Raw genomic sequence first — 12,509 nt, forward strand, 5'->3', positions numbered from 1 at the left:
GTAGTGACTTTGACAGACTTTAGGACAGCCACGCTGACTATGATAGACTCCACTATAGACTTGACTTGACTGTAGGTAGTGACAGCAGACATAGAAGACTTGACTTACTGGCATTTGGCTGTAGGTTAGGCTTGAGGCCTCCAGATGCGCTGGGCACTGGCTCTGAGAAGTCTGGTCTTTACTGTGCCTCAGTAGGAAGAGATTTTAATGGCTCCCCCTCTTATAAGGGGGGCTGAGCCAGAAGCCCATAAATCAAGCTGCAGGTCACCTGATTAGCTGGTGCTCTCTGGGTAACAAACACATCAGGTGAACACATTATCATGTGACTAACTCAAAGGTCCTTAAAGGTCCTTAATACATAACACACATAACACTATATATAATATATATTACTATGGGGGAGACGCTGCAGGAGGGCCCCTAGGACACAGAGGGACTCAACCTGACAGGGCCCAAGTACTGTACGGGACTATATCCCGTACTGGGACATCACAGAGGACAGTAGTTGCCTTTCTTTTTCCAATCAGTAAAATGCTTGACCTGTCAGTCATAACTGAGTAGAGGGACCCGGAATGTTTAAAACAAAGTGCTCCGGACACCTAAGACGAAGATCCCGCCCACCAGGCATTTTTGGTGGCGGCCGGGACAATGTATGAACTCCCTTCCCTGACCACCTTATGGGTCTCTCAGCAGTTTCAATAGATTAAAACTAATAATGGGTTCACCTAATATCACGTGACAAAACTGCAGTTGTATTTTGTACATAGACAGGCACTGTACTCAAAGAAGGAAATTGTTACAATGTTGCCTTGCCAGGAATGGGTATAAAAAACAAGAGGTTTTTGCGTATAAATACTGATGTAAAATGTTGAGCAAAATTGTGTAAAGTGACCTCGCAGACATTCGGGTGGTTCCTGACATTTTGTCTCTTCCTCCTTTATGGTTACTTTGACCCAGGACTGGTGTCTGTATTAGGAAACGCATCACTCCCTGCATTATTCCGAATCCTCCCATCCTTTTCATTACTTTGTGTATAAATAATCGGTAGGAGGTTTATTTTACTTCAAGCGGCCTTTGGAACATGCTGCGCATAACTTCACGTCCTGGTCATAATGGCTGCGGTGTTTTCATGGATGTGATCATAGTAATGGCTGATTGTTCCGAGATAAAGTTGCTCTGTAGTGACTCTGCTTCAGACAGTCTTGATTTTTGAACTTTACAATAGGCTTTTGGTCAAAGGCATGATAAGTCTATCAAATTTTTTGCCTCTAGACCAGTGTTTCTCAACCAGGGTGCCTCTAGATCAGTGGTCTTCAACCTGCGGACCTCCAGATGTTGCAAAACTACAACTCCCAGCATGCCCGGACAGCAGGTGCTGAAGACAGCTCATTACTGGGCCTTAAAACTTGGCGATAGTCAGTGTATGGGTTTTTGTTTGTTGAAAAATAAAAGAAAAAAGAAGCCCTGTTTAAACTTTTCTTTTATGTCCCTGTCTCTGACTGCTATTTGTCTGGCTCTACGGAGCTAATCTCTCGCACTGTACATATCACAAAATAACATGTACTTTACATTCTGAAGATATTATGTATCAAGATATAATAGTAATATAATAAGTGCTGTATGGGCTGGTTTGAGGATGAAGGGCTCGGATAATGCGCTTCTCTTTCCTTCCCACGACCTCTGGCTGCATACTGTGTGATTTCAAGCAAGTCACTGACTCAGCCCAGTGCTCTTGGCTTGTAGCTGAACGGAGAATCTAATTTATCAGGGATCATTTATCATAGCCTGCGTAGGTTCCAGTGAAAAACAGCGCAGCCCATGCCAAGTGCGAGTCTCTCTGCTTGGTCCCTACCAAAGGATTAACTTCAAGTCCAAGCGAGTCTCCGTCATATTCACTAGTAATGAGTTAATGGTTATATAGGTTCTATGAGAATATCACTTATAGGAACAGCAGGTAATGAAGTATAGAGGCATAAGATAACTTGTTAGGGCACCATACACACCAATGGTAATGTAAAGTGTTTTAATGTTTCCTTCAAGTGTACATTATCTGTAGTGTCATGTTCATGGTCCGGGGAGCTATCAGAGTTTGTCCTACGAGACCAAAGAAAACTATTTGTAGACTTGAAAGTAGGGATCGACCAATTTCGTTTTTTTAGAGCCAATACGATATTCTGTGGAGGTTAGGGCCGATAGCCGATAAGTTATACCGATATTCCGGTATAAGTTAACGGCTATTTATCACCCCCCCCCCCCCCGATTTAAAGCTGGCGCTTTAAATCAATGAACTGCTGCGGCTTTTGCGGTGCCAGAGACCGCCGCCGCCACCAGCTACTCTCCCCCTGCCTGTCCTGAGTCCTATCACCGCCACCAAGCCGTGCCACACCCCCCACCGCACCGCTCAGAGACCGCCGCTGCCCCATTGCCTCCCCCATTCCCGGTTTTATAATTACCTGTTCCCGGGGTCCGCTCTACTTCTGGCTCTGGCGCCGTCCTCCTGTGCTGTCACAGTGTGCACTGATGGTGACGTCGCGTTGAGGACGTCACTCGTCATTGCGCAGCGCACAGCGTAACACAGGACGCCGCAGGAGCCAGAAATAGCCCCGGCCCCCGAGAACAGGTAATTATAAAACCAGGAATGGGGGAGGTAATGGGGCAGCGGCGGTCTCTGGCCCGGGCGATGCGGTGGGGGGTGCGGTGCGGTGCATGGTAAGGGGTGCAGCGCGTGGCGGGGCCGGTGATAGGGCATTATTTGGACCGATAACGTCCAAAATCGTGAATTTCGGCTGATAATATCGGCCAAACCGATAATCGGTCGATCCCTACTTGAAAGTAACATTTGGCTTTTAAAAACGCAATGAAAAACAGCAAAAAAATGTCTGACTATTTTAAAGAGGTATTCCAGGTTTTTGATGATTGAGGGGCTGTAAAGTTAGTGTATTTGATAAAGGGACATTTTTGAAAAATCCCAACATATATACTAAGGTTTACACAGAAAATATGGTATGTTTTAAGATGAGGAAAAACCCACAGATCAGAGCATGTGTAAAAAAAACAGCAAAACAGAATGTAGGGAAAAGTGCAAAATGTAGGGAAACATTAGTAAATACTAGAGCTGGGCGGTATGACCAAAAATGTGTATCACGGTATTCTTGTAACTTATGGCGGTTCCACGATATATAACAGTATTTCTTTCACACACACCCAAATCATGTGACCCGTGAGCGCTGTTCTGCTCCCCCCCAAAAAAAAATCATGTTACCTGCCAGCGCTGTTCTGCTCCCCCCCAATAAATTATTAGCCCAGCGGGGTACTACTCACATATGTCACCCGCAAGCACTGCCCTCCTCCTCTTTGTTGCAGGCCACCGGCACTGGAACTCTATACTGTACGCCAGTGGTCTCCAACCTGCGGACCTCCAGATGTTGCAAAAGTACAACTCCCAGCATGCCTGGACAGCCAACGGCTGTCTGGGCATGCTGGGAGTTGTAGTTTTGCAACAGCCGGAGGTCTGCAGGTTTGAGACCACTGCTGTACCCTGTATTCTGATGCCCGGGCTGCAAAAGATAAACAAAATAAACTTTAACTTACCTACGTTGGCCTCACGCTGTTCCCTGGGACTGGAATGTCGGTCAGCCGTCAGCCTATCACCGGAAAGCAGTCAGCCTATACAGAGTACAGCAGTGGTCTCAAACCTGCGGACCTCCAGCTGTTGCAAAACTACAACTCCCAGCATGCCAGGACAGCCAACGGCTGTCCGGGCATGCTGGGAGTTGTAGTTTTGCAACACCTGGAGGTCTGCAGGTTGGAGACCACTGGCGTAGATCATTGAGTTCCCGGAACAAAGAGGAGGAGGGCAGTGCTTGCGGGTGACATGTGAGTAGTACCCCGCTGGGCTGATAATTTATTGGGGGGGAGCAGAACAGCGCTGGCGGGTCACATGATTTGGGGGGAGCAGAACAGCACTGGCGGGGAACATGATTTGGGGGGAGCAGAACAGCGCTGGCGGGTAACATGATTTGGGGGGTAGGCGGGGAGCAGAACAGCGCTGGCGGGTCACATGATTTGGGGGGAGCAGAACAGCGCTGGCGGGTAACATGATTTGGGGGGGAGACGGGGAGCAGAAAAGAGCTGGCGGGTCACATGATTTGGGGGGAGCAGAACAGTGCTGGCGGGTAACATGATTTGGGGGGAGGCAGAGAGCAGAACGGCGCTGGCGGGTAACATGATTTCGGGGGGGGGGGGAGGCGGGGATCAGAACAGCGCTGGTGGGTAACATAGGATTAGTTCCCCGATGTGGGGACAGCGCAGCGCTGGGCTGATAATTCATTCATTCCCAAGGGGGAGGGGCCCAACCGGTATTGCGGTATGGGGAAAAATTCATATTGTGCAGCACAAAAATTTCGGTATTCGGTATGAACCGGTATACCGCCCAGCCCTAGTAAATACCATGGAAAATGATCTGTTGGGAACATTTTTTGAAATATTTTAAAATCAACTGGTGCCAGAAAGTTATACAGATTTGTAAATTATATTGATTAAAAAATTTGAATTCCTCCAGTACTTATCAGCAGCTTTATGCTCCAGATGGAGCTAAGTATTGCTCTCTGCTGCCAGTTCTGTCCGTGTTTCAAACTGTCCAGAGCAAGGAAGGTTTGCAATGGGGATTTTTTTTCCATCTCTTGACAGTTCATGACATGGACAGAGGTGTCAGCAGAGAGCACTGTGGTTAGATTGGAAATAACTACACAACTTCCTCTGGAGCATACAGCAGCTGATAAGTACTGGAAGGATTTACATTTTTACATAGAAGTAAATTACAAATCTGTATAACTTTCTGCCACCAGTTGATTTGAAAACTTTTTTCCACCCTAGAATACCCCTTTAAATACAGACCTTGCACGGAACCTTAGCATCAAATGCATAGCGTCTTTCTGCTTCTGGAGGTCAGCCGGTGTTAGGCAGACTTGGATGAGCAGGCGTTTGTCATAGGGAATGTGGCTTTGGAACAAGTACAGGCTCCATAAACCTGGATACTGGCTCAGGCATGTCCCAGACTAAGACAAGCTTATTAAAATATGATGACAGAGCGGAGATGACAGTCTTCTAGGGGTATATCCTGCAGACTAGGGGGTTATCAACATTTATTGCTGCAAAAATCTACCTGTGTCTTTGCAACCAATGTGTTTATAGACTATAACATGACCTGTGTAGTTTGATGCCGTAGTTAGAATGCCTTCCATCTTGTGTCCTACTGTAATGACAACAGGGTCAGACTATAAGGATTTTATCACACCGGGCAATATTCTGCCATTTAGGCCAATATGGCCTTGTGTAAATAACTTAAAGGGATATTCCCTGAAAAAACATGTTTTTTTTTCCATATCAACTGGCTCCAGTAAGTTAAACAGATTTGTAAATTACTTAAAAAAAATAAAAAAAATCTTAATCCTTCCAGTACTTATCAGCTTCTGAAGTTGAGTTGTTCTTTTCTGTTTGACAACAGTGCTCTCTGCTGACACCTCTGCCTGTCTCAGTAACTGTCCAGTGTAGCAGCAAATCCCCATAGCGAATCTCTTCTGCTCTGGACAGTTCCTGAGACAGAGGTGTCAGCAAAGAGCACTGTTGTCTGACAGAAAAGAACAACCCAACTTCAGCAGCTGATAAGTACTGGAAGGATTAAGATTTTTTTTTAATAGATATAATTTACAAATCTGTTTAAGTTCCTGGAGCCAGTTGATATGAATTTTTTTTCATGAAATACCCCTTTAATAGTCGCTCATTCGTTTCCTGACTGCATTATTTTAACCTGTTTAAAAAGTATCAGTCATTGGCCACACCATGTACTATATAATAGGGGATGTGTGGCCGATGAATGATGGAAGAAGAGGGTTGCTCAGACAATTCTCCCATCATTCCTGCGCCCTTCTTCGCACGTTGCTTGAGCGTTGTGGTAGGCTCCTAAAATAAGCATAGATCTACAGCAGTGTCTACAAACTGACCTCCAGATGTTGCAAAACTACAACTCCCAGCATGCCCAGACAGCCATATATATACAGTGCAAATGTATGGTGCCACTTATGAATATTCAACCTAAAAAAAAACTATACAGAGTTTAAGTAGCAAAGTCTAACTTTTTTTTATAACATTAAAATAGTAAAAAGGACACACAAAGGTGTGCGGTGTGCACGATGCACTACACGAATTATGTGAAAATATACAGTGTATACGGGTACAAATGACAAGTGCTACCTGTTATAGACTGTGAAGTCAAAGCTTAAATTGAGATTTTAGGCCATAGGTCTCCTAACTATGGACCTCCAGCTGTTGCAAATCTACAACTCCCAGCATGCCAGGACAGCCAACGGCTGTCCGGGCATGCTTGGAGTTGTAGTTTTGCAACAGCTGGAGGTACACTGATTGGGAAACACTGATCTATGTGTACGATGGCCTCTCAACTCTATCAGAGCAGAGAAGGGTCATGCAAGTGTCCCCCTGCAGAATACATGTGCTAGTGTATGCGTGGATGGGGAGTGCATGCTGGGAGTTGCAGTTTTGCAACAGCTGTAGGCACACTGATTGGTAAACACTGATCTATGTGTACGATGGCCTCTCAACTCTGTCAAAGGAGAGAAAGGTCGGGCAAGTGTCCCCCTGCAGAATACATATTCTAGTGTATGCGGGGATGGGGAGTGCATGATGGGAGTTGTAGTTTTGCAACACCTGGAATTTCGCACTTTGGAGACAACTGTATTTAGACCATTCCGAAAATAGAAGAGCATAAGACATCCTATAACCTCTTAATATTTAGTCTCTAAAGCCTGGTCTTCACAATGGCTACAAGATCTGTTTGTATACCGTGTTACTTCTAGAGATGAGCGAACTTACACTAAATTCGATTCGTCACGAACTTCTCGGCTCGGCAGTTGATGACTTTTCCTGCATAAATTAGTTCAGCTTTCCGGTGCTCCGGTCGGCTGGAAAAGGTGGATACAGTCCTAGGAGACTCTTTCCTAGGAATGTATCCACATTTTCCAGCCCACCGGAGCACCTGAAGGCTGAACTAATTTACGCAGGAAAAGTCATCAACTGCCGAGCCGAGAAGTTCGTGACGAATCGAATTTACTGTAAGTTCGCTCATCTCTAGTTACTTCTATAATGCTGTTCTGTGTATATGTGTGACACATGCCTGGAGTTCATCTTACTATGTTATGTATATGTTACAACCCAACTTTCTCTCTGCACCTTCCAGTAGAGCATATGGAGGCGCCATATGTGTGACGCTTATCTCTTTGTTACACTGTATTGTATGAAGTGACTGTTCTGTGCATTGACTGCACTCCTTTGTCTGTAGGTGTCAGATATTATGTTACGTCCCATCTCGTAAATTACATTTACACAATCCCATTTGCTGAATTACTTGAGTCTGATTTCTCCGAGTGTATTTATAGTTTCTATGTAGTTCGTAACACCTCAGAAGCCAAACGTCAGTACCTGTATCTGATAACTTTCCATAACACATTTCCATATGCAAGTCTGTACTGGAATTATCTTAAAATGTAATTTATTATAGGTGTTTTCCTGATCCATCATCATCATCACCTATTTGCTTATTGTAATGTAGAGTAATAAATATTAATATCATAAACTCATTGAATGTAAACACTTCAGTGATTGGTCAATTAGTCAATTATGTTACATTAAAGTGCAATAAAATAAGCAGGCAGCGGCAATGTATATCACTGAGCAAAAGTGGTGTAAGGGGTGATACATTGTGAGATTACCATGACACTGAGGCTATCTTTTTGTGAACTGGCTATTTCCTGTTGGAGTTCATTCCCTCAAACTACAAGTCCCATGGTTCCTTGTCTGTAAGTGTGAGGTCACTGTTATCCCTCCCACATATGAGCCACCCCACCCATTGAAACACACCTGTGATCCTTTCCATGCAATAGACCTTTTTGACCAGGGTGCCTGCAGCTGTTGCAAAACTACAATTCTTGCAGAATGATCTTCCTCCCACCCTCGGTCCTCCCATTCAAACAGGACAGGCTCCCTCTGATCACCTGACTAGTGATGTAATGTCTCGGGCCACACATCCACCCCACCCATTGAAACACACCTGTGATCCTTTTCATGCAATAAACCTGTTTTATTTTTTTTATTTTTTTACCAGGGTGCCTCCAGCTGTTGTAAAACTACAATTCTTGCAGAATGATCTTCCTCCCACCCAGCGGTCGCTCGACCCATTGAAGCAGGACAGGCTCTCTCTGATCAACTGACTAGTGATGTAATGTCTCGGGCCGCACTGCAACCTGGGAAAACCTGAGACGACACTCATTTTGAATGTTGTTAAAAATAATCTTCTGGACAAAGATCACATAAGAATTGCGAGACCACAATCAAACACAGGTACAATCACTATATTATGAACTAAACTAACTTTTCTGCTCCTGTAGCATAGTCAAATAGAAAAATCCTGGAATACCCCTTTAAAAAAATTAAAGGCCATGGCCATCTGCGGCCAAAAACAACTTATCCCCTATCGCGGCCGACATGCCTCCTCCATGTAGTTCTATGGGAGAGGTGGGGAGGCAGCGTTCTGCCTCCCCGCCTCTCTCATAGAGCTGTATGGGGAGGGGGCATAACCTTTGACCTCTCTAGGTCGACGCTATGTGCATTAGCGCTCTCACTGAGCGCTAATGCGGGTAGCCCATACAGGAGATCGTAGGGGGTCCCAGCGGTCGGACCCCCGCGAACAAACACTTATCAAACCCTTAGGGGATAAGTTGTAAACGCTACAGATGTCCTTTAAATATTAACATTTGGAGCCACTTGTACAATTGCAAGAAAAGTACTTTTCTCCCTGCTCTGTGGATGTTTACTTACTGTGCTTAATAAAAGACATGGATGGTAAAACTGTGTATCATTAGTTAAGTTACATTGCATATAGAGCTTTGTTTTGTGGGTACACAGAAAGTAGCAAACAGCCTTACCTGAGCAACTTTCAGCTTTCACTTTGTAGTGGTCACAAATTTATGAAGTACGACTGTCGCACATAGGCATAAAAAAATTGCAAACTACTCAAAAAAGTTACAAACCTAAGCTGATTCAGACCTGGCTTACAATATTGCCTTTAAAAGGGCACTTTTAAAAAGTCACACAAAAAGTCACAACTGTGAATTTTTGTACAGAAAAGATGCAGAGGAGACGAGGAATCATACAAAATTGTGTTCTGAATTGATTTATAGTTTTCTGCTTATGTGCGCCAAATTAATCAACCCCCTTGATAGTATGATAAATGTATCGCACATGCAAAACCAAAGTGAAAAAAAATGACTTTACTACTTGCTTTCCAAAGACAACAATGATTAAAGGGGGTACTCCGCTGCTCAGCGTTTGGAACAAACTGTTCCAAATGCTGGAGCCGGCGCCGAGATCTAGTCATAGCCCCGCCCCCTCCCATAGACTTGCATTGAAGGGGCGGGGTGTGAAGTCATCAGGAGGCGGTTCTATGACATCACGAGCTCCTTGCGCCGAACGCTGAGCAGCGGAGTACCCTTTTAATATCCCCCATTGTGCTTTTTCTTTAATTGTGGCTTAGAAATCAAGGTAATTTCTAAGGGTTCACTTACTATTTCTTCCTGCACTATGATATTTCGGCTACAGTTTACGCTTGTTAGGAAGCATAATTTTTTGTAAGTTTGGAGCCCTGGGACGATCACGCCCCCCTTTATGGAAAACCATGCCACCTCTGCCCTGCCCACTTGGCAAGCGTTGCGAATGATGGGGGGGGGGGGAAATAACACCATTTTTGCACAGAGTTTTTTTTTTAAGTTTTTTGTCAGGCGCACTTTTTAATCCCCCACCACCACGTGTTCAATAAAAGACATTAACAGTACAAATGATTGTGTGTTGTTTAGTTACATTGTGTTTGTATATAACTGTGACTTAGAGAATGATCAGACCACATTATTAATAGTTTTCTAAAGGGTGTCCTGCACTCCGAATGTTTACTCTCTCTCTTTGCGCTCCAGAAAACACATGAACAGTGCGACTACTTTTTGTGTTGTGAATTTTGTTTTACTTTTACATTCCTTTTTGGCTTTTTTGTATGAAGTGTTGAAAAGTGTTGCCAAGGCTAGATAATTTTTTTAGTTTTCTTTATTGATGAATTTAAAGAGGTGTTGTTAAGTATAAATTAAAAAAAATTGAAAAAAGTGTATATTTAAAACATTAAAACTGTTTCCTGAATCTTATACATGTAGACGTGATAATCAGAACGCTGATCTAAATAACATTTAATGAGTGACTATAATCTGGGCCTCAGGTGCTTAAATCAATTTAAAGGATTAAAAAATATGCTGCTAGTGGACCCATTACGTAAACCCAGGATCTGGAAATAGTCAACGTGTCCTTAGGGATAAAAATGTTTTTAAATGAAACTCCAGAGGAAAAAAAAATGTTTTCAAATCAACTGGCGTCAGAAAGTTTTACACATCTGTAAATTATTTAAACCCTTCCAGTACTTATCAGTTGCTGGATGTCCTGAAGGAGGTCATATAGTCTTTCCTGTCAGATATGGTACTCTCTGCTGCCACCTCTGTCCATGTCAGGGACTGCCCAGAGCAGTATAAGTTTGCTATGAAAATTTGCTGCTTCTCTGGACAAAGACAGTGGCCCTGATTTACTATTGTAAACCCGACAAGTCTTGTCAGGTATGCGCCAGAAATTCTGTCTGCGCCAGAATTTGCGGCAGAATTGAAAAAACCCGACTAGCTCTCCATTTTACTGAGAAAACCCAAAAAAGGGCGTGGCCGCAGGGGAAGGTGGGCATGGCCACCAAAAAGGGGGCGTGGGGGCCCCGACATTTTCATAAAAACCCAACATATTTTCTGAGGTTTCCACAGAAAATGTGCTGGATTTCTGCTGAGGAAAACCAGACAGATCAGAGCATGTGTAAAAAAAAAAAAAAAAAAAAAAAAAAAAAGCAAAGTGTAGGGAAAAGTGGGAAATGTACGGAAACCTTAGTAAATACTGTGGGAAAATAAATTGTAGGGTATTAAAACCCACAAAGAAAACTACACAAAACCCTTAGTAAATCAGGGCCAGTGTGTCTGACTGGGAAGACTAGATGACTTCCTCTGGAGCACACAGCAGTGGATAAGTACCGGAAAGCTGGAGGTTTTAAACTACAAATCCATATAGTTACTTTGTATCAAAATGTTTGTATTTTTTCTGTAAATTTTGCAAAAATTTAAAAAGAAGGGGAAAAAAAAAAAACGGTCATCCCGTTCACCCACACTGAATCCATATACTCTGTTATAGTGTGGGTAAAAAGGAGACCAATGAGGGGTCAGTGACTACAATATGTACCTTTAGTCCGGACATGTATCCCTCTGAAGATTCGATCTTCTTTGAAATACATGCTGGAGGCGGGCCCTGCCGACTCAATTGAAATATTCATTGTCACTGGTCAGTACCAGTAGGTGTCCATTGGCTGGGAATCTTACCAAATGCTAGAAGTAAGAGGCCCATAGCACTCTACCAACTACCAAACCCCTTCATCCCGAACCTGTGTACTTTGTTGTATAAAGTGTGATGAGAAAACATCCTACATGTCAGATATTGTAATCTGTGTCAGAATAGGATTTTCATGGTCAGTAATGGAACAATATGTAATTTCTATTTAAGTAAATAAAGTTGCTTTTAAAGGGATTTTCTAGTTTAGAAAACCCATTTCACATACCCTACCAGAGAATATTCCTAATTAATAGATGGGGGTCCTCTTTTTAGGATCCTAAACTCTTGACTTTGGGGGAAAACGGTAAGGCTAGGTTCACACTACGTAATTTCTATCCGGAATTCCACTTGGGAATTTTGGTCAGAAATTTCGGTGCAGCAGAATCCCTTTGCTGGCAATTGGATTCCACTGCACAGTGCACAGTATGGAATTTCAGCAGGGGAACGTTCTGCTGCTTAAATTACGCAGCTAAAAAGAATGGTCTTGTCTATTCTCCAGGCGCAATCCGCTCTGCAGACACTGCCGTCTATGAGAGTGGCAATGTCTGTGCAGTCCGCTCTTCATTATGCTTGTTTCACGATTAGGAAGCTCCAAAGCTCTGAATCAGTCGGCCCTGGTCGCACTCCGAAGCTCCTGATGGAACTTTTCCATCCAGAGTTTTCTAAGTGTAAACCTAGCCTTACCAAGAGCATCTTACTTGCTTTTGAGGACCTGCCCTCTCTTTCATTATTTAGAAAGCCTATTGATTTGAATGGGCACTATGTAATGCTTCAATTCACCTGTTGTGGCGCTGCAGGGAAATGAAGCACTTAAAGGGGTACTCCGGCCCTAATACATCTTATCTCCTATCCAAAGGATAGGGGATAAGATGTCTGGTCACGGGGGTCCTGCCGCTGGGGAGCCCCGCAATCTGTCACTGCGCACCCACCTTTGTGAGCTCTCCGCAGGGCTGGAGGCTCCGAGTGTGAAGTGTGACTACCAAGGG

General features: G+C 43.8%; 1 long non-coding RNA gene across 1 annotated transcript in view; it reads left to right on the top strand.

Annotated features, from left to right (window-relative positions):
* LOC130277348 (uncharacterized) overlaps positions 1-12,509 on the top strand; it is a 67,600-nt gene that overhangs the window by 13,033 nt on the left and 42,058 nt on the right. The window contains exon 2 of the long non-coding RNA XR_008845435.1: positions 8,177-8,412. This is a non-coding gene — a long non-coding RNA (uncharacterized LOC130277348). The remainder of the gene's footprint in view (positions 1-8,176; positions 8,413-12,509) is intronic.

This window comes from Hyla sarda, chromosome 6 (genome assembly GCF_029499605.1).
Source record: "Hyla sarda isolate aHylSar1 chromosome 6, aHylSar1.hap1, whole genome shotgun sequence".
NCBI classification, from domain to species: Eukaryota; Metazoa; Chordata; class Amphibia; order Anura; family Hylidae; genus Hyla; species Hyla sarda.